Here is a 27,374-nt window from a genome sequence, read left to right as displayed (position 1 = left end):
TTAATTTGCTAATCAGGTTTCCTTTTGATTAATACCACAGTAATCATTTAAGGAAATAGAATACAATGTAAAATGTCCCTCACTGAAAGTATGCTCTCACTGGCATAGCAGAAGCATTTATCTTGACTAAGTTTTACCACTAGCAATTTGTGAAATATAATATTCTCAAGTAATTAAGAAATGACAGTAAAATAATAATAGAACCTAGCTGACAAAACTGGCATATTTGATTCTAACTTTTAAATTACCGATGACCATGGGTTCGTGAGATTCAGTCTCGGTAAAAGAACTGTTCAATATGTATGACAGCTATCCTTTGGGTTTATTTTATCTTCTAATTGATTGATTTATGTTGTACACACTCATCCTGTTTCCTTCCTCAAATTTGGATATAATTTATTATGTTGATCTTAATTTTTATATGCTTAAATGTTTTCAAATTTTATTTTTAGTGTATCTGTCATTCTGAAGTCTAGTTTAAAATTAGTCTTAATGATTTCAACATTTTAACTAAAGAGAATAAGAAACAACGCTTTCAAAAAAATAATGATTAACTTTGTTTGAATCCTAGCCAAATGTTTCATTTCGTCTAAGGGATTACATAGAAAGGATTATATTAAGTGCAGAGTGTTTCATTCATACATATTTTACTTCCTTTTTTTAATTTAGTAAAATGAACACATTTGGTATCATTGACTGGAGATATTATTTTCATGTTCAATCATCCAAACTGTTAGAAAGCCAAAGGAATTTAACATCTTGATCGCAATGCACTCTTGGCCAACCTTGGTGAAACAGTTCACACATAAATGAAGTTAAGGTGGTGAGCCATTAAAAATCATAAGTGATTTATATGACGTTGAATTATCCATGCTTCCTTAGGTGCCTATACTGGACATTCTAAATAATCTCTATTAAACTCATTGTCTCAATCATTTTTTCCACGCCTATGGCTCTCTATGAATCATTAATTTGTCCTCCATGTAGATTATTATGAGATATTATACTGTCCTCATGGTTATGTTACAATGAAAAATGATACATTGTTCCATAAGGTGCCTTTAAAAAGACAAAACATTTGATGCTAGTTTTAGTATTTACGCAGACAAAGGCAACACAGTACCACGTATTTTTTTTCTTTTGTGTTCTATATTCTGATGGAGCTTAAGTTTTGTTGAGGGGGAGGTAGAGAAAATAAAGAACTTTGATTTTAGATGTGCATTTGCTAGGAGAATATATGAGGAGATCCTTCATTGAGAATCAATTTGAAAGGTTAAGTAAATAGAAATATTGTTCATAGTCTTACCAAAGTCGTTATCTAGTGAATATTACTGTAAAGCCACTGGAATGTACTTGGCCAAAGGCAGCATTTGATAGTGACCAATGTTTCTATCTCTCTATAAAGAAGAAAAGTATGAACTTCAGTGGAAAACTATCCACTTGTCCATAGCACTCCCTTCTGTCTCATCTGATTCTGATTCGGCAGTTAACTCTACATTTTTGTATATTGTAGCTAATCTCCACGGGTCCAGTAGAGATTCATTCAAAATTCTCTCCCCAGCCAATGGAAAAGGTAGTCTTACCTCCATGTGCACATTACTTTCACCTTCCTGATCTATTTTAAACCACTTATGATATTTTCTTGGTTCTCTCTTTGATTGATTGAAATAAAATCTTTAAGACCTATTCATTTTGCGTATCTTTTTTTTTTAATATATGAAATTTATTGTCAAGACCTATTCATTTTGTAGCTGTATGAGAATCGTGATTTTATCCTTTTTTGAAAATTACCATGCGTCACTTCTTTCTCTAGGGCACGTGTTCTCAGTGTCAGTATTTCTGGCATTTTGCACCAGGTAAGTTTTTTGGTGGTGAGGTGGCTATTCTCTGCATTGTAGGATATTTAGCAGCTTCTCGGGCTTTTACATACTAGATTCTAGTGACACACACCCTCCGTTGTGGCAACCACAAATGTTTCCAGGCATTGCCACATGTCCCAGATGAGAATATTTAAAACCACTCCTGGTTGAGAACTGCTGCTCTTGGGTAAAGTGATACCCTACAGTTTTCTATAAAAACTAATGTCTTCTGCTCATGTATTCATTTAACTAATGTGTATTGAGTAGCACACATACATACGTGCAAAATTGTGAATAAGACCAATCGCAGACTGCCCTTAGGACTCTTGTAACTAATCCCATTTCCAGGCGTACCTTTTTTAATGTAGGTTCTTGTTTACTTTTTAGCCCTTGAAAACACTCTTTGTCACATCTGGAAATTTTTCTATCCTTTGTTTTACTTGCTATTTTTTTTTTAAATAAAATGTTGATTAATTTATTCTGAGAGAGAATGAGAGCAAGGGAAAGGGGCAGAGAATCTTAAGCAGGATCCATGCTCAGCACAGAGCCCGATGGGGAGCTCAATACCATGACTGCGACACTTAACCAGTTGAGCCACCCAGGCACCCCAGCCCGCTTTCTCTTTTGACCCTGTCTTTTTCCCTGAGGTTTTTCTCTGGTGAGTTAAATAATGGCCCTAGCCATAAGCCATACCATATATCTAGGACATAAGAAGGCAGTAGTTGTGTAAGTGAAAATAGTTGTCGTTAATTTGGTCCTGTGTTTTCCCTCAGAGTTCCTGGAAGTTGGCCATGGAGGTAACCCCCAAATAAAAGATTAAGTGAGAAGCAATAGGAACAGTTTGGCATATATTTTGGCATATAGTATGCAATATATATAAGAAAAGATACAGATATTTAAGACCTATCTAAGATACTATAGTTGAGTTTATTGGTGACAGAGCCAGTCAAGAAATGGAATTATTATATATTGTCCTTAACAAAGAAATATATTAGATCCTCAGTACAATAAATTTTCTGACAATTATCTCAAAAGGAAATGGGAAAAACAATTTGGGGTGCCTGGGTGGCTCAGTCGGTTAAGCGCCCTACTTCGGCTCAGGTCGTGATCTCGCAGTTCGTGAGTTTGAGCCCCACGTCGGGCTCTGTGCTGACACAGCTCAGAGCCTGGAGCCTGCTTTGGATGCTGTGTCTCCCTCTCTCTCTCTGCCCCTCCCCTGCTCACGCTCTGTCTCTCTTTCAGAAATGAATAAACTTTAAAAAAATTTTTAAAAAATGGGAAAAACAAATTTATGAGTAGAGGGTCATGGTGATGACACAGTGGTAGATAATGTCCGCAGAATATCCCTACCCAAATCCAATCACAGATTTTACAAAGCTGCTTTCATCAATAAGAAACTGTAGGTCACTGCTCCCTGTGAACCCAGAGAACAACTTCTGCAGGGCAGCTTCTACAGCTCCATGCGAATGCAATTATTAAGGCACGGTCAGTCAGCACATACTTACTTGAGTATATTCTGGGCAATGTCCTAGGTATCAAGGATATAGAATTAAACTTTAAGACAGACTTCCAAACCTCAAGGAGTTTATATCCCCAGGGGGAAAAGAAAGAGAGCAAATTATAAGGTGAAAAATAAGGTGATTCCAGATAAATCTTGAAAAGTCCTAAGAGGATTTAAAGTAGGTAAAATGATTAAGCCTGATTAGTAGTTTGATGCATGGGGCCAGGAAGGATGGGGAGGTGTCTTTGAGAGCATAATGTGTAAGCAGAGCTTAAATGATGTTGAGGCAGACCAGAAGGTCTGGAGGAGAGTCCTTTAAGGTGAAAGAATAAGTACATATTTTTGAGGTGAGAACGGAGTTGATGTGTTTCAGGAAACACAAATCTGGAGCATGGCTGGGGTCTGTCAGCTCGAGGGCATGGAGAGAAAGTGGGGTGAATTTGGAAACGTAGGCCGGGGTCAGATGAGGTGGGGATTTGTGAGCCACGGTAAGAAATCTACTTTTTACTCCAAGGATAATTTCTTTTTCTCTGTGCAATCAGATTCTTTAAATTATTTGCAAAAATCTTTGAAAAGTTTGAAGGAAAACATTTGCAAGACAAAAAAAAAAAAACCTTTTAGAATAAAAAAAAATGTCTGTATAGAAAGATGGTGTGGAAAATGAACGCGAATTCGTCTTCTCCAATGTCTTTTTCTCCTTATACTTCTTTTCTTTCTCTCTTTCTTCCTCTTCCTCCTTTCCCTCCAACACAGGGAAGCTGTTATTGCTCTCTCCTGACTGTCACGGTCCAAAAGACAATGCCCAGTGTATCACCAAGTACATTTTGAATGTTTAATATCAGTGGATACGAAGACATGAATGAACAGATGACTGAATAGATGGATAGATCACAGGATCTCTGGTTCAAGAGAGGGAATGTCCCAGGAAAGTTTGCAGGGATGGGGCCTCTAGGGGTGGTACCTGGGTGAAGACTTCAAAGAGTGATACATGGATAATAACAAGAGTGATACATTCTTGATAGACCAAGAATGGAAACTGTCAAGACGCAGAACCAACAAGGGTCACCCTTGAGAAAGGGTCCAAGGTTAACAGAATAAGATGTGTGCATGATATGGGTTCTTGACTACAGAATTTTACAGAGCGTTTCAGAGTAGAGAGAGAAAACAGAAAACTTATGTAAATGAATTCAGTACATTTATTAAAAGTACATACATTTAAAATACTTTAAGTTGGGGTAAGATTCAAAGCTTAGTCAACAGTTGTGCTACTTTACAGTTAAAAAAATACCACAAGCAATATAGGTTATTACCGCAAATAATGCAGTGATAACCAAGGGTTTCGTGTTATATAGCTTTATATTTTCTACATGCTTTCTTACTATAACAATAGAACATTTAAATTTTATGATACCTGGACAGATATTTATATCACATTGTCATTCATTCTGTACAATAATACAATTTAAAACGAGAAATAGACATTGCTTTTAATTTAAATGTAAGTGTATCCAACAGAGAATGAACATTTTCAAAGGTGTGAAAAGAAAGAAAAATTGAGTTAAAATGTTGTGTTGTAGATTTTAGCGGAAGAGGAGTTAAACAGATATGCTTCTCAATGTCAAACAGGCATCAAAAGCTGTGTATGAAAGCCTTGTTAGATTCAAGTTTTTAAAGATATGGTCTTAAAACGCCTCATTTAGGCATAAGGGAAATTGTGGATCTGTTCACAAAGTGAAGGTAGAAGGAATAAGTGACCACTAATGTTCCATCTGAGCTGTGAGCAAGAGAGGACCATTTCCAGGGAAAAGAACAGAAGGATGTGAGGCACCAAATAAGAACTAAATGTTCTCTCTACGTTTGCTCCTCACAGTTGGGGAGTTCATGGATCCATAGCTTGTTGGAGACAGAATCCTATTCCGCCCCAGGCCCTCTGAGCCAGAATCTGCCCTCAACCAGGTGCCTAGGTACACCACATGCATGTTCAGGGCCGACAAGTGCCCTGCACACTGGGTTGGAGCACCAAAGGAAGTCTGGGTTGTCTTGTCAGCACAGGATAAAATGTGACATTACCGGATCTTTATGAAAGTAATGCGGGTGGGAGCAAGCCAAGTTTTGCCCCTTAAGGTTCATTAATATTTGGGGCCAGCACTGGTATTTAGACCAGAAACAGAATTGAAGAATGAGAAGATGATTTTATGGCATGGTATTGGGAGGTCATATTGCCAGTTCTGCACCTACAAAAAAAAAAAAAAAAGCTCAGTTGTATTTTTTCTTTGGAGACCTTGAAGAAGCTGGAAAAATCCTGTTCCCCACGTTGTCATTTAATTCCAGTTCACCTTGCAATCTGTCTTTTCTTGAAATACCTTTGATGTCTCTAATGGCCAGCACTCCCTCCCCATCACTCGAAAGTGTTCCTGACTTTCCATGCCCTCCAGAAAGTCATTCTTTTTTTTAAAAAAAAAATTTTTTTAACGTTTATTTATTTTTGAGACAGAGAGAGACAGAGCATGAATGGGGTAGGGTCAGAGAGAGAGGGAGACACAGAATCCGAAACAAGCTCCAGGCTCTGCGCTGTCAGCACAAAGCCCGACGCGGGGCTCGAACTCACGGACCGTGAGATCATGACGTGAGCTGAAGTCGGACGCTTAACCGACCAAGCCACCCAGGCGCCCCTCCAGAAAGTCATTCTGAAGGCATCAGATGGAGTCTGAACTTCCTGGGCTGTCTCCTATCCCTAACATTGAATTGCTTACAAGAAACATATTTGTCCTTGTTCTCAACACACCCCCAAGTGGTCTAATTTCTCAGAAGTATCTCATGTTAGCACCTCATGGTGTTATCATGCCTCTTGCCTTTAGTTAACTCTCGAGGGCCTCTAATCGTTAGCCATCAGGAATGTCTCTTTTAGTTCTTGAGTTCCCAGATCCATTCAGGCACTTCTTCCCCCATTCATTCCACATTTCCCAACTCTGTGTTGGACAGTAGCTTAGTGCCGGGCATAAAGGGATAGTAATAAAGAAGCCTCAGGCATGGCCCTTGGGAGCTCAGAATGATTTAACACATACAGATTTTTCATATACGAGCAGTACGTGCAGTTGTTTGTTGGTTTATTTTCTGATGACAAGGAAGTACTGGAAAATATGAATGGGCCCTTTTTTTCTTGACAGGCTGTCGTATATGAAAATGAACTTTTATAATAATAGATAATATTACTTACTTCTCAGACTTTACCATGCATGCTTCTGAGTGGATTACCTGCCTGAACCCACTTAACTCTGACCACAATCGTATTCCCCTCCACCCTCCAGTTTCCAGATGATGAAGGAGAGAAGGCAGAATTAAGTAACTGACATAAACCACATAGTTGGCAAGCGAAGAGCCTGGATTCAAACGGAAGTGATCTCGCTCCGGAGTCCCCACCTCCTAAGATTCACTTTGAAGCATGCTGTCCCCTGTAACATAACATGACTCTCGGGGCGCCTGGGTGGCGCAGTCGGTTAAGCGTCCGACTTCAGCCAGGTCACGATCTCGCGGTCCGTGAGTTCGAGCCCCGCGTCAGGCTCTGGGCTGATGACTCAGAGCCTGGAGCCTGTTTCCGATTCTGTGTCTCCCTCTCTCTCTGCCCCTTCCCCGTTCATGCTCTGTCTCTCTCTGTCCCAAAAATAAATAAACGTTGAAAAAAAAAAAATGACTCTCCGTACCTGTTTGATAGATAAAAGCGATTGCTCCCTCATTTTACGTTTCGGTACCACTTGCCATGCTGTTCTATACCAGAGGACTACAACTTACGGCCCATGTCACATTTATTTTGTAAGTAAAATTTTATAGGGGTGCAGCTATCCCCATTTATTTACATTTTGCCTATATTTGCTTTTGCGCTAAAATGACATGGGGTGAGTTGTTATGGCAGTGACCTTCTGCTGCCTGAAAAGCCTAAAATATTTATTATCTGGCTCTTCATTATCAAATTTGCCAGCTCCTCTTCAAACAAAAGTATAAAATCAATTCATACCTATGTATTACAGAAAAAAATTTGAGCAGTAATACCTTTATACACTGAGTATAACATTTACAATGAAACTTAGTGGAAGAAAATAGAGACACTGCATTTATTTTAGTCGTATAACTTTCATAGAGTCCCAGTAAGAATTGCAGGGTAAGTGATTCTTGTCCATTGTGCCATTGCTGAGTGCCCCTTTTCACGGTGTCAGCCATCCTGGTGTTGGAAAACAGAGGTTGCCGTCCTGAAATAGCAACGGTTTATTGTTTCATTTTGTTAGCAATTATTTAGCACATCCTGAAACTGCAAACTAAATTTATGTAAAAATTTCCCTTGTAGTGTAGATTTAGACTGTGATTAGAAAAGAGGAGAAGGTATATTTGCCTTATTTCAATTATTGGAATGCCAAGACTTAAAAACATTACATCAGGGGCACTTGGGTTGAACGTCAGTTGAGTGTCTGACTTCGGCTCAGGTCATGATCTCACATCCTGTGGGTTCGAGCCCAGCGGCAGGCTCTGTGCTGACTCACACACAGCTCAGAGCCTGGAGCCTGCTTCGGATTCCGTGTCTCCCTCTCTCTCTCCCCTTCCCCGCTTGCACTCTGTCCCTCGCTCTCTCAAAAATAGATAAACATTAAAAAAAAATTTAAAAAAAGAGTATCTTTAAAAAATACCGGATTTGTTTTTATCTTTTCACTTTGAGTGGCAATGAAGTCAGTATTTATCTTGTTCCATCAATGCTTTTTATTGCCATTGTTTTATTTCACATAAAATATGAAAAGTATGCATTAGTTTTTTTACTACTTTGATTACTTAGAACTTATTTTGTTTTTAATAATTTAATAGGTAAAATCAAAATAGAGCATTTGACTGTATATGCAGCATCCTAATTTGGGAGTGCATTTAGGGAGAGCAGTTCATCATTTGCACGACAAATATAGGAAAGTGTAATTAAAATAAGAATTATGGTGTTTTAATAAAGCTAAAAGGATTTTTTTTCTTAATCATTCTCTTATTGTTCATCTGGGGTTGTGAATTTGCATTTCTTACTGAGAAATATTGATTTGACTATTGATCTTATTTTCACTGAACTGAAAATTTTTGAAAGTAGAGAATTCCAACCTTTTCAAAATAAGAAAGAATTATAATGTTACACATGCAACTTGTTCTTTACTTTCTGTTTCTTAAAAAAAAGTGGCTATCTGAATATGCAGTTTTAAAAATCATACTCTTTGGTAAAATGAAAAACAATTTGGTTAGAATTAGAAATTGAGAGATGGATTCTTCAGGTTATGGCAAGGAAATAATGTAAGGCTTTACACACACACACACACACACACACACACACACACACACACATTTTATTTGGAGTAGCTGGGATTCTGTTATTTATCCTTTGAAATGTAATTATTTAGTTAATTTAAAAATATAATAGCTACTTCTCAAATGCCTTTTCCCATGGACATTTGATGCAAGTTCAGCTCCCTTTTTTGGGACTTTTTCTGAAGAAAGTCATGACTTAGCTTGGTTCATTTACTTATATGGATAAGTAAATGGACTTCTTTTTTTTTTCTTAAAAAATTTTTTTTTAACATTTATTTATTATTGAGAGAGAGAGACAGAGCATGAGTATGGGAAGGGCAGAGAGAGGGGGATACACAGAATCTGAAGCAGGCTCCAGGCCCTGAGCTGTCAGCACAGAGCCCGATGCCAAGCTTGAACTCATGAACCTCGAGATCATGACCTGAGCCCAAGTTGGACGCCCAACCGACTGAGCCACCCAGGCACCCCAGTAAATGGACTTCTTTATGTTCTAATTAAAATTCAGAACAGAATAGTTTATTTGTGTTTTTGCTTTAAGTAATGCATGTAAGCTGTGGATAGTTAGAATATTGTGTCAAAGCACAGAGCACTATTTTTATTGTCATTTAATATCCTTGGTAGGAAAGTTTGTTAGTTTTGTGAATGGAATGATAATGACGGATGACACTGCTTTTCCCAGAAGAGAACCTGACTCCACTTGGGTATCTGTGCATTATCGTATACTCAGGAATGGGCTCTCTGATAATATTTGAGCAGCCTTATCAAATAATAATAAAGTTGAAAGCAGTGGCCAAGGAGAGTGCTGCTTTGGGACACGGAATATAAATATATATCAAATTGTAGAAATAATACTTTTGCCACCGAAATAAAAAAAAAAATCCATTGCATACTGCTTACCTGTCCTGTCCATTCTCACAGAGGCCCGAGAATGTTAATATTCAAGCCAGACCTTTTGATTGTTCCTCCTTTTCATGTCCACAGTGCTATCACTCAGTGAGTTTAGACTGCTGACTCATAGGCCTGTGTCATAATCCTTCTGTGACAAAATTGATTTGATAGCGTGTGTTAGGTTGATGGCGGCAAGGTCAGTTGAGTTCGATTTGCTTTCGTCTCTAAGTAATCAACTTTTTTCCTCTGGTATGTGGAGAGTTTAAATGGCCTGGAGAGTTTTAAATGTTTCTACTCTACAAATGTTTATTATTTAGATACAAAAGACTTCATTTAACCTCTTTGCCAATAACGTTTCACCCCAAGATTTTGTAATCCCATTATGAAAGCCTAAGTGTTTTTGCTCATTTAAAAACGATTACAGCACTGACTTTTTAAAAATCATAAAATATTCTTAGCTTAAACACCACCTCCTCAGAGAGGTCTTTGCTGATCATGTTATCTGAACACGTCACCCTGTAGTTCTCCACCTTTGGCTGTAGGTTTTTATGTATCCATGATGCCTACCACAGTTTGCAATTAACTTTTGTTAATGGTTCCTTCTTTCACTAGTTTGTCGGTTGTACAAGAATTGGGGCCAGGTCTGTTCTGCTCATGATTCTATCCCAAGCACCTAGTTACAATTATGGTACATGGGAGGTGTTTAATAAATAGATGTTGAAAAAAATTGTTATCTGAGGAGCTTGGAGTGAAGGACAAAGAAATGCTGAGGTCACTACAGAACCTGGCTTAGAAGTCTCATTGGCTTGAAGGGGCTCAATGTAATTATTTGAATCCTTTCTTCTTATACTGGGATAGAGAGTGGAATTTTAGAGATGCCAGCATTCATTTCTCATCATGGAACTTTTTTTTTATTGCAATGCAATTTATTGCTATGTGTACCTTTATTCATTAAGGCATTCAGCATATATTTATCAAGCAGACCCTGTGTACCAAACACTACACAGATAGGGCTATTTCTCCAGTAGATTTAAAAACATTGTTTTTAATTTTTGTTTATTTTTTTGAGGGAGAGACACAGAGTGCAAGCCAGGGAGGGGCAGAGAGAGAGGGAGACACAGAATCCAAAACAGGCTCTAGGCTCTGAGCTGTCCGCACAGAGCCTGATGTGGGGCTCCAACTCGTGAATCATGAGATCATGACCTAAGCCGAAATCAGCCACTTAACCAATTGAGCCACTCAGGGGCGCCGAACTCCAATAGATTTTAGAATGCATTGGGGAGACCCACATTAATCAAGCAAACATATATAGGAACATGTGTGTAATAAAGAAATCCTTAGTCCTTGCCAATCCTTAATCCAAAGAGAAGCACACTATTTCCTGTATAGTAGCTGCTGGTTCACTTCCTGTTCTGGATTAACTGATGAACACTTTTGTTCTCCTACCAGCATCATGTTATCACATACTTCCTGCATTTCTGTCAAGACTTCGTCCGGAGTTACCTTAAACGTGACTTGGCTTGTGATCTGATTCCTCCAGTCTTCTTCCCCTTCAAGCCTCTCTTTTGTTGTCTCTACCTTTCTTACTCTATATCATCTCTTTCTAGGTTCCATATTTTTATACTTACCTTAGTAATGACTATTCAATATGCTACATGTATTTACATTTTTTTTAACTTTCTGATCAGAGTTTCTCATTCTCAATACCACTCACATTTTATGCCAGATAATTTTTTTTTCCTGTGGGACTGCCCTCTGTGTTGTAGGGTGTTTAACTTTATCCCTGGCCTCTCCCCACTAGGTGACAGTGGAATCTGTCTCCCACTTGCATCTAAAAATTGCTAAATATCTTCTGAGGTCAGTATTTCCCCACTGGAGAAGCAAATACACTTTCAAGTAACCAACGTATGTTTTACTCACCCATTTACTTGTTCCTCCACTCATGCAACAAATATTTTTTGAGCACCTACTTGGTGTCAGAAGCTATTCAAGGCATTGGGAATACCCCTGTAATAAATGAAAATAAAACCTTTGCCCTTATAGAGCTCACATTTTTTGTAGAGGGAAAATATAATAAATGAGAAATATAATGTTAGTTCATGAAACATACACTGAATTGAAAGAAAGCAAGGAGGTAGAACACTATTTTAGAGAGTAGTCAAAATCTTTCTGAGAAGATAATTTTTGAGCAGAGACAGGAAGGGAAGTTGAGAGTTTTGTAAAGATCTTGGGCCAAATCATTACAGAAAGAAAGAAGCACAAAGCAGAAAGTTCCTGAGTGGGCACAAGCTTGTGATTGAGCAATAGCAAGATGGCATATGTGGTTCGAATTGAGAGAAGAACACCTGGGTCAGAGTGATGGTCCTGGGTTTGATGAGAAGTCACTGGAAGGTGTTGAGCTGAGCAGTAATGGAACTGGATTTTTAATCCAGGAGGGACATTCTTACTGCTGTAGTCAGAATCAACAGTAGTAAAGGAGCCAAGAATGGGATTGAGGAGACCCAGTAGGAGGTGGCTGCAAGAAGATGAGTGAGTAAAGATGGAGGCTAGAACTGGGGTGATGACACTGGAAGTGGTTGAAATGCTATTGTCATAAGAGATAGCATTTATTTTTTTTTTAATTTTTTTTTCAACGTTTATTTATTTTTGGGACAGAGAGAGACAGAGCATGAACGGGGGAGGGGCAGAGAGAGAGGGAGACACAGAATCGGAAACAGGCTCCAGGCTCTGAGCCATCAGCCCAGAGCCTGACGCAGGGCTCGAACTCACGGACCGCGAGATCGTGACCTGGCTGAAGTCGGGCGCTTAACCGACTGCGCCACCCAGGCGCCCCAAGAGATAGCATTTAAAGGAAGGCCTGGCTGCACCTGCTGATCGATTGGATGTTGGATATAGGTAAAAGAACGGCTCAAGGGTGATTTATAGGCACATGAGCCTAGTTGACTATTGCTGCCATTTTCTGAGATGGACAAGATTGGGAGAGGAGCAGGTTGGGGGTGATTAGGAACTCCTTTTTGCATATTTTAAATATTAAATGGAAGTTTGTGGGGATGTTAAGGATAAGTAATTACTTGTAATTGGATTATCTGTTTTCTTCTGTTACCTCAAGACAAAAGTATATATACGTAGTTAGTACAACCATTTTTGTTTAAATGAGGAAACTGAAGTTCAGAAATGTTGGGTAAACCAGTATTTGTACACAAAAATTCAGACTCTAAATTGAAGCTCTGAAGAAGTAGCATCAATTAAGCTGTCAGGGACTTTTCTGTTGTTTTTATGTCAAAACTGAAAAACAAAGCATTTTCTTGTAGACTTTGCAGCAAAGAAAAAGTAAATGCAAGTCCAAACTGAAAATACATATTTCTAAGACATTTATATATTTTTTCTCTGTATCTCTACTATTGTTAAAATGAAGAATGAAATTTGGAAAAAACACCTGAATGATTGGATTTACATAATCTCATCAGTTTCCTCCAATGACTGTTTCGGATCCTGGTCTTTTTTCTTACCCATTCAGCATGCATTAACTCCATGTATCCCTTGGAAGATTTTGATAAATGTTCTCCTCATAGTTAGTGCAGACAGTATTAGTAATAATAATAAAAGTGGTTTCCACTTGCATGGAGTATCTTTTTCCATTCTTTCACTTTTCGTTGTGTGTGTCCTGTACTTAAAGTGAGTCTTTTATCCGCAGCAGATAGAAGAGTCTTATTTTGTATACATTTAGTCACCCTAAATCTTTTGATTGGAGCATTTGATTTAAAGTAATTATTGACAGGTATGTGATTTTTGCCATTTTGTTAATATTTTCTTGCTGTTTTTGTAGTTCCTCTCTGTTTCTTTCTTCTCTTGGCTCTTTTGTGGTGATGACTTTCTTTAGAGGTATGCTTACATTCCTTTCCCTTTTTCTTTTGTGTATTTGTTACAGGTTTTTGTTTTGCAGTTACCATGGGGCTTATGTATAACATCTCTGTAACAGTCTATTTTAAGTTGATAACATCTTAAGTTTGATCCCATCATAAAACTCAACATTTTTACTCCCCCTTCCATGTTTTGTTTCTGATGCCACATTTACATCTTTTGTTTCCCTTAACTAATGGTTGATTGTAATCATAGTTATTTTTACCACTTTTGTCTTTTTCATCTTTGTTAGTGATTAATCCATTACTTTTACTGCACATGTACCTTTCTAGTCAGATACATTATTTCATATGTATTCTTATAACTAAACAGCACTTTTTCTCTCAGTGTAAGTAACTTCTTTTAACATTCTTTTTGTGAGGCCAGTTTAGGGCTGAAAAACTCCCTTTAGCTTTTGCTTACCTGGAAATTTTCTTTTCTTCACTTCTGAATGATAACTTTTCTGGGTAGAATATTCTTGGTTGTTTTTTTTTTTCCCCCCATTCAGCACTTGGACTGTATCTTTTCACTCCTGTCTGGCCTGAATATTTATGCTGAAAAACCTGCTGTTAGTCTTATGGGGGTTTCTCCGTATATAACAAGTTGTTTTTCTCTTGATGCATTTAAGATTCTCTCCTTTACCTTTTGACATTTTAATTATAATGTGTCTTGCTGTGGTTCTTGGGTTGCTCTTACTGCTTCTTAGATCTGGGTGTCCATTTCCTTCTTCATGTTAGGAATGTTTTCAGTTTTTATTTCTTCAAATAAAATTTCTACCCCTTCTCTTTCCCTTCTTCTGGGAGCCCTACGATGCAAATGTTAGTCTGTATGATGTTGTCTGTAGTCTTTTAAACTATCTTTATTTTTTTTTTTCCGTTATTTTTTTTTTCTTTTTGTTGCTCTGATTTGCTGAGTTCTACCGCCTTGTCTTTGAGTAGATCCTTCTTCGTCTAGTCTGGTTTTGAATCTGTCTAGTGTATTTTTCAGTTCAGTTATTCTATTCTTTAACTCTGTGAGTTATATTTAATACTTTCCTATATGTTCCATCTCTTGTTGAATTTCTCATATTGTTCATCCATTGTTCTCCCCAGTTTGATAAGCACCTTTATGACCATTGCTTTGAACTCTTATCCGGTAAATTACGTGTCTCCATTTTATTAAAGTTTTTCCTTGAGGTTTTATCTTGCTCTTTCATTGGGAACATATACCCTTGTTTCTGCATTTTATCTGATGTTCTATGCTAGTTTCTGTACAGTAGCTGAAACTACCTCTCTCAAGTCTTGAAGTATTGGCCTTGTTTAGGAGGTGAACCTTGTTATTCAACCCTTCCTCAGCTCTTGGTTGTCTTTCAAACCTTTGTGCTTGGTCTAAGCAGCCTATTCTGTTTTAAATAGCCCCAAGTAATGAAGATGTGCCAAGATTTTCTTTGTCCCTAGGGGGAGGATCTCAGCTCCTAGATTCAGGCTGACTAGAAGCCAGACCCTCAGGCAGTGACTTTTAAAAGTATGCAAATATATAAGGGTACTGTAGGATTCAAGATTAAGCCTCACTGGCCCCCAGATAGAGGTGATCCAGAGGCATCTACTAGGTGGATAAAAATTGGGTACCAGACTTATATAAAAGCTCCTTTCCAGGATGTCTGGGTGGCTTAGTCATTTGGGCATCTGACAGTTAATTTTGGCTCAGGATCCCAGAGTCATGGGATTGAGCCCTGTGTCAGGCTTTGCATTGAGCATGGAATCTGCTTAAGATTCTCTCTCTGCCTCTCTCTCTGACTCAGACACAGGTTTTCTCTCTCTCTTTCTCTATCTATCTTTCTCACAAACAAACACTCCCTTCCAGGTTATAGTGGTATTCTGGAGTATAGTTAGTGACGCATGTGAATATGGCACACACCAGTCTTTGTCCTTGGAGAGTGTTCTAGCAAGCTTCTAGATGTGTGTGTTAAATTACATGCCTGTCCTTCAGGCTAACACTTTAATGCAAGCAGGTGAGCCTTACTCACTTTAAATCTGGGTGGGATCATCTCTCTCTGTGAAATGGGCCTTGGGGTGGGTGAGTTTAATGTGTGAGACCTTTTTTGGGGGCAGGGTAAGGGGAGATGAAACACTTTTTTTTATGTTTACTTATTTATTTTGAGAAAGAGAAAGCACAGGTGAGGGGCAGAGAGAGAGAGAAAGACACAGACGGAGAGACAGAGAATCCCAGGCAGGCTCCATGCCATCAGCACATAACCCAATAGAGGGCTGGAATCACGAACTATGAGATCATGACCTGAGCCGAAATGAAGATTTGGATGCTTAACCCACTAAGCCCCCCAGGCACCATGAAATACTTTTAAGTTTTTATTTTTATTCCAGTTAGTTAACATAGAATGTTATATTAGTTTCAGGTGTGTAATATAATAATTCAGTTCCATAATCACCCTTAATAGGTGAGCCCTTTAAGAACATGTTCTCTGATCTGTAGAGTCTTGTGGGCCTTGGAATGTGAGTCCCATTGTTTCTCAAAATGAAGTATTTTGGAGTCTCATCTCTCAAGTTTATGTCTTAAAAGCTGGGATGCCTAATGTTGGGTTTGAACCCTTGAATCCTCAGGAGGAAGCTCCAGGTTTTAAGTTCCTTTTAGGTTGTAGGTCACTGCATTTGAGGTGGAGTGTATGGTGACAATGTATCCAAGCTTCTCCTACGTGCTTTGATATTGTTTTCTTTCGGTTTATTCAATGTGTAGTTGTCACAAACCAGCCTTTAGGTTATTTTAAGGAAATTATTCCATTTGTAACTGTAGACTCCTCTGTGGAAGGAACTGAGTTCAGGATCTTTCTGTGTTTCTGACTTGAACCAGTTCAGAATATTATTTTTAAACCCTTGATATGATAACTGGATTTTTTTTTTTGTTTTTACATAAAGAATGGATCAGTCTATTCTTCATGGTTCTTATAGGTGGCACACTCAAATAGTGTAATTGAGGAGAGTTTAATGAAAAGGGCAAGGTTGAGATAAATCAGCAGATGATGGGAGGCACCACAGGGCTAGAAGCATATTGCCACTCCTAGACTTGATTGGGAAGTAGAGGGATGAGTTTCAGAAACTGAAACAGAACCCTGTTGGAAGATGCCCACAGATGTGTACTGCAGCCTTTGGTAGATGGACACAGCAAACTTGAAGCAGGGGCAGGGGCAGTTGAAGATCTCAATCCCACTTTCCCCCGCCATTAGGTCTCCCTGACAACCCTCCCTCCACACACACGTGTGCTCAGTCCAGTCAGAAAATAAGCGGCCCATTGAGGCAGACCGTAAAAGTCAGGATCCCGGGCACAGAAAAGAGTGAGGAAGTATGAAAGGTTTTGGAAGGGCAAATCCAGCGCACTTCTCGACCCAATTATTATTATTATGTTAACGATATTACCTCCTGGAATACCTCAGACATCCTCATTGGTTTCTCTGAAATTATTCTTCTTAATTTTAAAAAAAAAATATTTTATTTATTTTTGAGAGACAGAGAGAGAAGAATGTAAGCAGGGGAGGGGGAGAGAGGCGGGAGACACAGAATCCAAAGCAGGCTCCAGGCTCTGAGTTGTCAGCACGGAGCCCAGTGCGGGGCTCGAACTCATAAACCGCGACATCATGACCTGAGCTGAAGTCGACGTACAACTGACTGAGCCACCCAGCTGCCCCTCTTTTTTATTTTTATTTTAAAGTTTATTTATTTATTTTGAAAGAGAAAGAGAGTGAGTGAGCTTGAGTGGGGGGGGGGGGGGTGGGCAGAGAGAGAAGAAAAGAAAGAACCCCAAGCAGATTCTGGGCTGTCAGTGCAGCACGCTGGTCTTGATCTCATGACCCTGGGATCATGACCTGAGCCCAAACCAAAAGTCAGATGCTTAACCAACTGAGCCGCCCAGGCACCCCTGAAATTAGTTTGAATGCTTACTGCATGGCCTTACCAAGCTAATGCAACCACCTCTTAACAAACCAAATTCCACCCAGGGTGTTTGCGTACTACTTTGTGTTGTAAAGCCACGTCCTGAATTATTTTCCTAATATTATACTGTGCCATTTTTTACCTAGACTTTAACTATGATATGGCAGCAGCTGTGGCCAGTTTCATTCTTGTTTCCAACTACTTAAGTATATCCAAGGACTGGTCTTATCCCTTCATTATACCTTGCTATTAGAAGGGTATGGAAGGACAAGGAGTAGCAGGTGTTGGAAATATATAGGTAGGAAGGGAGGAAGGTAGATATAGAAATAGATAAATAGATACTTCTGGGAGACTGTTATTTAAGTTAATTGCAGTTTATTTCTTGTACATATTAATGAAATATCCTCATTGAAATTGTACTAAAATGCCATTTAAATTTCTTGAATTTCTGAAGGATTGCATAATATGTTTTAATGTAATTTTGAAATAATAGCATAACTAGATTTATTAAACATATTGCTTCACTAAAAATTATTTTCATAGAAAAATTGGTAAAAACACATTTCCTTCAGAATTAAAAATCTGCCTATAATTTTGAATTTGATAAATAGTCAGTATATCATGTTCAATGTTTAAAATTAAAGCCACAACCAAAAATTTATAGTTGAATTAGCATTTTTATGTAGGATAAAATGAGAAGATATTTATTATGTTAGGTAAAAATGCTTCCTTTTTGACAGCAGGCAGATTTATAACCATTTTGCTAATGAAATCTTGTTCAACATTAAATAGAAATCTTAAAATATCTAACTTTTAAATTTATACTCATTTTACTCTTATAAGAGATTACAAAATGATTTACAACCTATCAAAATCAATTCAAGTGTAATTTTCATTTATTGGATACAATAATCACAACTTTTAATTAGAATATAATTTAATTTTCCATTAAAGTCTGTATTAGCACAGAAAGCCAGAATGAAATGTATTTGAATAACTTACTACTTAGAGTGGAGCACATTGAAAATAACCTGATTAATTGTGTCTTTACACGATTAATTGTACATCCTAGGTGCTGATCTCCTTCACACATTGAATTTCTCTATTTTCTTTATTACACTTTGATGTCATAACAACCTTTTTCTCTTTTATGTAGATTTTGAGGTCCTTGAAAGTAGAGAAGGACAAGGTTGCTCATTCACTTTCAGAGAGCATAAGAGAGAATAACTCTTTTCATAATATAATCATGATTTTTATTTGCCTTTTTTTTTTTCATCGTGTAAACACTTTCACTAGAGATAAAGCAACAGTGGTAAAAATGCTGGCATTAGCACAAATCAAGGCAGTGGCAGCAACCTTATTAGTGACCATTGGGTTTTTCACATTATGTGCAAGCATTTTTAAAACAATTATTATTAAGACTTGAATTTTTAGAGCAGTTTTGGGTTTGCGGTAAAATTAAGAGGAGGGTTCAGAGATTTTCTATATGCTGCATGCCCCACATATGTATAGCCTCCTCCCATTATCAATATCTCTCAACACAGTGATACATTTGTTACAATTGGTGAAACCACATTTGACACAGCATTATTACCCAAAGTCTATAGTTGGTATCTTTGTTCACTCGATGTTATGTATGCTATGGGTTTGTAAAAATGTATAATGAATAACATGCATCTATCGTTATGGTGTTATACAGAGTATTTTTTTATTGCCCTAAAAATCCTCTACTTTTATTTAAGAAATTCTCTTGTCTGATGAACTCAGTGGTAATTTTAACAAGTGATATTTAAATAAACACACATTATATAATGAAATGCACCAATATTTGGAAGATCAATATAACTCAAAATATAACTCAGTAAACTATTATTTAACTCAATATAACTCAAAATATACCTCAGTAAACTAATATTTTCTAAATGAGCTATGCATCATGTTGTAAAATCGCACATGAGAAATTTACTCAAAGTGTAAGATGAACTAATTTATTTATAATAGTTTATTGATAATATTTCAGAAACCATATAGCAACCAAGCTTTGCAAAACTAGCACATGTTGAGTTTTGTTGTGATATCAAAGAAGAATATCCATAATTATTGGGAAAAAGACTTTAAAGGCTCCTTCCTGGGGTGCTCAGTCAGTTAAATATTGACTCTTGATTTCGGCTCAGGTCATGATTTCACGGTGGTGAAATCAAGCCCCACATCAGACCTTACATTGAGTGTGGAGCCTACCAAAGATTCTGTCTCCCTCTCCCTCTGCCCCTCCCCCATGTACAGACATGTGGGGCTATCTCTCTCTCTCTCTCTCTCTCTCAAAATAAATAAACAAACAATAAAAAAATAAAGGCCCCTTCCTTGTCCAAGTATATGCTTTCAGGAGATACGCTTTTCTTCATATACTTAAAACAGAACAATACGTTATAATAGATTGTATACCAAAGCAAAGAGACTGACATAATTAGAAAACAATGCCATTCTTCTACCTAAGTTTATTTTTGTTTTGGTAGATATTGGTATTTTTCATGTAATATGTATTTTAACACAGAATGGGATTATAATTGTTATTTTTAAATGAATCAATAAATGTGTAAGCTATTTCTGTACATTTTCATTTCAAATGTGGCAAGTAACAATAGACATAACTCATATGAATAAAACCTCTTTGGGATTTTCAACATTTTTTCTACAGATTTTATTTTTACATAATCTCTACACCCAATGTGTGGCTTGAACTCACAACCCCAAGATCAAGAGTTGCATGCTTTACTGACTGAGCCAGCCAGGTGCCTCAAGGGATTTTCAGTAATTTTTAAGAGTATAATGGAGTTTTGAGACCAAAAAGTTGGAGAACTTGTATAGTCAGTCAAAGTAGTTTAAGTCTGTTTTTAGATGCATTTTTAGTGGGGGAATGTATTGAGTTCTGCCCAGAGAAATTTTTTTTTTTTGGTCGTTCTTAAAAAGAACTAATTTAGTTGTGACAGAAAAAATATTTTTAATGGTACTAATCAGAGTATATTGTGAATCTCTTTCAAAGGAGCAAAAAAAAAAAAAAATATTTGTTTCACAATTTACTTTTGAACCAAGCTTCATTTAAGCATTCACAGATCCTAACTTAAGAAAATTGTGTAATATTCTTTTCCTCTTACTCTTCTAATTGAATGTTGCATAAATGTGGCTGTATTGGCAATTTCTTTCCATTTTTTTATATACTCCCTCCCTTTTAGAGCAAATGTTACCTCTAACATTTATAACTTGTTCACAGTAGTAGACCCAAATGCTTGCAAAACAAATTATTCTAATTAACATTCTTTGGCAAAGTTTTTCCTAGACAGACTAAAAATAAACTGCTTTAGTTATAAAGAGTAAACCTTTCCCCTACCCTGAACTGCAAAGTCATCAGTTTATTCAATGTCCCATCGTATTTCTATAGGAAACATTTAGCACTGAGTCTGTCTATAACACCTCTACTGCCTGAAGATAACTATTTTACTCCTAGGTAGTGCTGTATAACCTCAATTAATTAAAAAAAAAGATTAAATGTAATGTAAAATATCATGTAGCATTTGCTGACTTGATCTTTCTTTTGCAAACGTCAATAGAAAATGACTTGGTACCAAAGTATGAGATCTTGAGATGGTTACCAGGTATTTTATCTTTCTTTAGCATTTCAAATCAGGTCTCTGATTCAAACCTATTAAGAATTAGAGTCTTTGTAATAACAGTTCTTATTCTCAACTCAGTAGGAGATGTATGTTTCAGTCTTTACAGGATTCACTATCTAGAAGAAAAGACCATTTTTTATAGATATGTGATTATAAACATGCCCATACATAGGGATCAATGCAATGTATGAATTGTGTGCAAAATTCAGATACAGCATGAAGGACAAGTGATTTATTCTTGTGGGGATTGGATAGTCACTTGGAATGCCTTCACTGGAGATGCTATACCTTACCATCATCTCGAAAGATGAATAGAAATTTGGAAGGGAATACATATAGTCTGGATATTTTAGTCTGAGAAATAACATTTGCAGAGATCTTAGAAATATGAACCATTATCTTTACACATTGATCCACAGGTTCCTTTGTATTGATGAAGCATCAGTTACTGATGAAGCTTGGAAGTGAAATGGGACTGAGAAACAGGATGAGACCAGATTAGGGAAGAGTTTGACTTGATCCTACAAGTACATATAAGTCATAGAAGACTTTAAAGATGGAAGTGATTGTGGGAGAAATTTGAAGGTAGCACTATAAAAAAGATGACTGGAGAGGAAATGGCTATAGTAGTCCGGAGTGCAGAGGAAGACAGTCTGGACCGGGAAAGTAGCAGTATGAGTGAAAAGGATGAAATAGATTTCAAAGAGGTTTTGGAGGGGAGATTGACAGGACTCCATCTTTAAATCCTTAACTCAGGTGCTGGGCAGAGTGGAAGTGTACTTCATCTTCCTTCATCTCCAACAGATACGAGCCTCTTAGAATACACAGACTGCACGTAGACAGGAACTGCATCTGAAATCCTAGAGACAACCTACACTGAAAACGAGAGCATAATAGAAAGTCATAGAGATAGAGGAGGAATCTCCAGAGAGAGAGAAGGGGAAATGACAATACAGGTCCAGTTAAGGGACAAGAAAGTTTCAAGACATATTGAGCAATTGGACAAAATATGGAGAGGTCTTCTGTGATGACTGAAAGATGTTGGTAGCTTTGTAGCATTTCTGCGAGAGGCAATGCCTGGTGGTGCTTTTCTTTAAGAAATGTAAAGGAACGGAAGATGTCCATACTTTGAGTGTAGAATTGAAAGATCCTATTAAAGGACAGAGACATGAACACAGATAGAAGCTAAGCTAAGGAGTTTGTCAAAAAGAGATTGAAAATATAGCTGCAGGTTTTCCCTTGGTGGCGCTAAGAAGTCTATTGCCTATCATCTGGAAATTGTCTTTGGAAACTGGGAGGAAGCCTGTGGAGGTCATGGCATTTTAATCTCATGAATCTTCTGTGTGGTCTTGAAATACATCACTGCTTCTGCTTCCCCAGGAGTTTTATTCTTCCTTTTGACTAGAGAACACCTGTTCATCTCTAAGGTCTCAGGTCATGGATAACGTTTTCTCAAAGAACTCTTTTTTAACCTGAAAGACATTCTTTATCCTTATGAATCCATTCTTTAACTGTATAAGATCACAAAGTATACCATTGACATTTACTTGTGTTAAGTCTGTCTTCACTAAGGAAATGTAAACCCCGTGAAGATAGTACTAGTTTTGATTGATTACATAAGTCCAAGATTAGTGATAAAAATTGATGTGCATAAGACAGTCATTAGATATTAGTAGAATGAATACATATATAAAAATGGCAACTGGAAATTTTGGTTATAGAAATATGGTCTTAAAAGACATTAGGCTAACCACTTATCAAGACAACTGCTACACTGCGAACAATAATAGCAGCAAAGGTTATGTGACAGGCAGTGCAATTGATGACCATCTCATTTGTAGAAAGAAGGAAATTATATTGCTGCCTCATGACTTATACCCACATAGATTCTAAATAAAAGAAAATACAGAAGTGTATAGTCCAACTGGGAGAGAAGTGTCTGAAACCTGACCCTGTAGACAGGAACTCAAAACAAAGATTGATAGATTCTGATTTTATGACTTAATCATCATATGTGGCAACAATCAAAAGCGCTTCTATGAACAAAGTTAAAATGTAAATGACAAAGCATACAAAGTAGTTGTGATATATTGGGAAGAATTTTATTAATAATGGAAGCATTCGTGTAGATCAATAAGGTAAATATTGAGTCCCAGTTAGAAAACACAAAAGTTGAGTTAAGGTAATGAAATTGAACCTCTCAAGAGAGTGACTACAAACTATTAGCAAACATGCATATAAAATCTTAACTACTTCCCAAAGGAACATCAAATGGATAAAGAGATGCCAACTTTTCTTATCAGAATGGTGTCCTTTAAGTGTGTTGTTACAGTATTTTTAAAGGCTGAAGATAGGCTTGTAGAAGTGATACCACATTTTGGCTAATAATTGGCAATATAATCAAAGAAGGTTTGATAAAACAAGTTTACTAAGAATTGTTTTTAAATAAATGAAAGTTTCCAAAGAGATATATATTCAATAATATTTATCTAGACTTGTTACAAATAGAAAAAAAGGGAAATACTATGCATGCCAAGTCATATGAAATATTTAGGTAAGTTATTTCATATCTGTAGGATGAAATATACCCTAAAGTAAAACAATGTTATGCATGTCTGTTTATTGATTCTCATGTTATATAAGGGAGGAGAAAATAGAGGTTTTAAAAACAGTCTGATAATAACACATTTGTGGGGGAAAATCCTACATCATTACAAAATCAGTGTCAGCATTGATTTGCCTCAAGGTGTTGGTGATAACAAAATTTGTTTTTGCTTATTGGCATTTTTGTTTATATGATAAATAAAGCTTACTTGTGTATTTAGGAAATGATACATATTTTAGGGTAAAATATATGAGGAGGTGGAAAGAAGAATAATTGTAATATAAGTGCAGAAGAGACGGGTTCTGTCGAAGAAAATGCACAAGCCTAATACTCTGTTTCTTTCTATGTTTTCATTTTTTTTTTATTGTTTATTTCTGAGAGAGAGGAGAGAGAGAGAGAGAGAGAGCGAGCAAGCAGGGGAGGGGTAGAGAGAGAGGGAGACACAGAGTCTGAAGCAGGCTCCAGGCTCTAAGCTGTCAGCACAGAGCCCAAGAGGGGGCTCGAACTCACAGACTGTGAGATCTTGACCTGAGCTGAAGACGGATGCTTAACCCATTGAGCCACCCAGGTGCCCCAAGCCTAATACTCTTGATAGAAGTTGTTAAATACTTCAGAAGGCTGTTGGCAGTGAAAGTGACCACACTTTTAACATTGAGAAATAAAATTAAATATACACTTGCCAGTTCAATAATCAAATTATCCATTCTTTAACGTGCTTAATTATAATTGCTAGTAAGACTTGAAAGTTTTGAAATGTTTATTATTCCTTTCCATTTCTTCTTTTAGAAATTGTTGAGGGGTGTCTCTTCTCGGGTTTGCTTCTCTTGTGTGCTCTCAGTCATCGTGAGGGAACTGTATATATTAAGGTCATCAGTACTTGGTAGATTCTACATATTGCAAACATTTCCCCAGATAATTATGTGCTTTTAAATTTGTTTACGGTGTTTTTTCAACATAACAAAAAAATAGCTTTTAGGTTGTCATAACCAAAATTCCTACCTTTTTTTTGCTTAGGAGAGGATTTTTAGAAAATTCAGTAGGTTGAATGAGGGGAAATCTAATTTTACTTTAATTTCCTAATAACCAACACAAATGGATAATAGTTTTTTTTTTTCCTACTGATTCGTAATGCTTCTCTTATCATGTTTATGCTTGTTTCTGGATTTTCTCTCGTGTTAACGATGTGTTCAGTCATTTCTTGTGCCAGAGTTACACTGTTTTTGGTAATTCTGTTTTCTAATGTGTTCACTTATATAACATTTTCTAGGTTTTTATTGTCTGTTCTACCAGATAAAACTGAATGATTGACAAAAATCCAAAAGTAACCTCATTTGAGATTTCAAATTAAGTTGCATTAAATTATAAAATTTAATATATGAAATTTGGAATCTTGTCATTGGTGAGTCTCCCCCATCATGGTAATATGACATGTTTTTTTCACTAAACAGATTTTTACTTATCATCCTTAGTATTATTGAAAGGAAAACTATTATTATATTGGTTGTAAACTCTGATCTTTAAAAAAAAAACAATTATAATTAACATACAGTGTTATACTAGTTTCAGGTATACACCATAGTTATTCAACGTTCTATACATTACTGCTCATCATAGTAAATGTACCCTTAATCTTCTTCATCCATTTCCCCCATCCCTAGCCACCTTCCTTCTGGCAATCATCAGTGTCAGGTTTGTTTGTTTCATTTCTTAAATTCTACATACGAGTGGAATCATCGGGTATGTGTCTTTCTATGACTTATTTCACTTACCATTATACCCTCCTGGGTGTATCTGTGTTATTGCAAATGGCAGGATTTCATTCTTTTTTTTGGCTGAGTAATATTTCATTGTGTGTGTGTGTGTGTGTGTGTGTGTGTGTACACCACATATTCTTTATCCATTCACCTATCAGTGGACACTTGGGTTGCTTCCATAATTTGGTTACTGTAGATAATGTTGCGGCAAACACAGGGGTTTTCAAATTAGTGTTTTTATATTCTTTAGTTAAATACAGGTAGTGGAATTACTGGATCATATCGCAATTTTCTTTTTAATTTTTTGAGGAACCTCTATACTAGAAAACACTCTAATCTTTGTATCTGAAAATTTGGCTGGCTAATGAGAAAATGCTTTCATAATTTACAGTTGCTAAGATTTTGAAATCCAAGCTGAAATTCAAAACCTCTGAACCAGCCAACTGTTCTTTTGATTACAACTAACCTTATGGTTTTAGTTATAATAAATTTTATAGTTTCTTATGTCAATATGTCAGTTCGAATTCCTTCCCACTCCACCACCAAGATTCAACAATTATTTCCAAAAGGCTACTGGACAGCATAGGTGTTGCCCAAACACCAAAATTTAACATTTTCCTACCCTCTAATGTGATTTTTTAAAGGAATATTCTTCTATCAGTTATTGTTACCACAGTCTATCCATTTTCCTAGGGTAGAAGATGCATATTGGTCCAGAACACTCCCTTCCTTGTCTTCTAACATCTCATCAATTATCGAATCCCCCTGATCTTCTATTTAAGTTCACACTGTGCCACCACAATCTTCTTGTGAATAGATTTTACTGTGTAATGCTGGGATTTATCATTTGCTACTTTCTGATACCTACAGGGTAAAAAATAAACTGTTTAGCCTGAGGAAGAGACATTTTTTATAGTCTTGGCCAATGTGCCTCTTGGTTTTCATTTCAATGCTTTCAACTCAAAAATTCACCTGTGTTTCATCCATACTAAACTCATTAAGCTTACTCAAACTTGCCACACATTTTAGTGCTGATGTGCAAACGTGATTTCTTATTGCTGTAATGATCTTCTCCATTTTTAAAAATCTCTCTTGGAGCCAAAGCATAAGAGACTCTTAAAAACTGAGAACAAACTGAGGGTTGATGGGGGGGTGGGAGGGAGGGTAGGGTAGGTGATGGGTATTGAAGAGGGCATCTTTTGGGATGCGCACTGGGTGTTGTATGGAAACCAATTTGACAATTTCATATACTAAAAAAATAATAATAAGTAAATAAATATCATTAAAAAAATAAAAATTAAAAAAAAATAAAAATCTCTCCTGGATGCCCATGAATCATTCTTCAATACCCAGGGCCAGCTTTTGCTGCCTTCCCCAGCCACCCAGATAGTGTTCATGAAATGAGATGATATGTTAAATACTCAGCAGAAACCTCAGCACCTAATAGTCCATAAATAAATGGGCACCACTTTTAATAACAGTAGTGTCTTTTTTCAATTTTGCTTTCATAGTTTCTGTGGATACCTTTATCATATCACTTACTTTGTGATAGAATGATACACAGACACATCCACCCACCTTGACTAGGATTTGTAAAAGCATGATCTGCATCTTAAGTGTCTTTTCTGTTGGGTTTATTTCCCCACAGCACAATGACTCCTTACTCTTTTCTGATTAAACAGGTGAATAGCAAATGATTTTCAAATGGAGGAAAATTCAGTATTTTGGTATTAAATCTAATTACTCTCAATTTACCTCCACAAGGATGGACTAAAATATGTGCTAAGAAAGCACACAATTGTTTAAAACTTCCTAAATCAATCTTCTGAAATTCTGAAGTCAGTAATATCATAGTCTAAAGTTCACATCCAAATGGAAGAAAAGTCTTTAGTTTGGGAAATACTTCACTCTCTATCTCTTTCTTCCCTGAATTCTTTATTCTCATTTTATTGAT

At 36.8% G+C, this 27,374-nt stretch overlaps 1 protein-coding gene and 1 long non-coding RNA gene across 3 annotated transcripts in view; one reads left to right on the top strand and one right to left on the bottom strand.

Annotated features, from left to right (window-relative positions):
* The window catches only part of ZNF385D (zinc finger protein 385D), an 896,556-nt gene that overhangs the window by 100,125 nt on the left and 769,057 nt on the right, over positions 1–27,374 (top strand). The window lies entirely within an intron of this gene.
* Positions 7,454–10,003, bottom strand: LOC123575687. Its single transcript, XR_006700932.1, has 2 exons — positions 9,583–10,003; positions 7,454–7,604 (listed from the first exon to the last, which is right to left on the bottom strand). It is a non-coding gene; the product is annotated as an uncharacterized LOC123575687 (long non-coding RNA).

Source organism: Leopardus geoffroyi, chromosome C2 (assembly GCF_018350155.1).
Source record: "Leopardus geoffroyi isolate Oge1 chromosome C2, O.geoffroyi_Oge1_pat1.0, whole genome shotgun sequence".
Taxonomy (NCBI): Eukaryota; Metazoa; Chordata; class Mammalia; order Carnivora; family Felidae; genus Leopardus; species Leopardus geoffroyi.
Note: the sequence above shows the minus strand (reverse complement) of the source record. Positions and strands in the feature narration are given on the sequence as shown.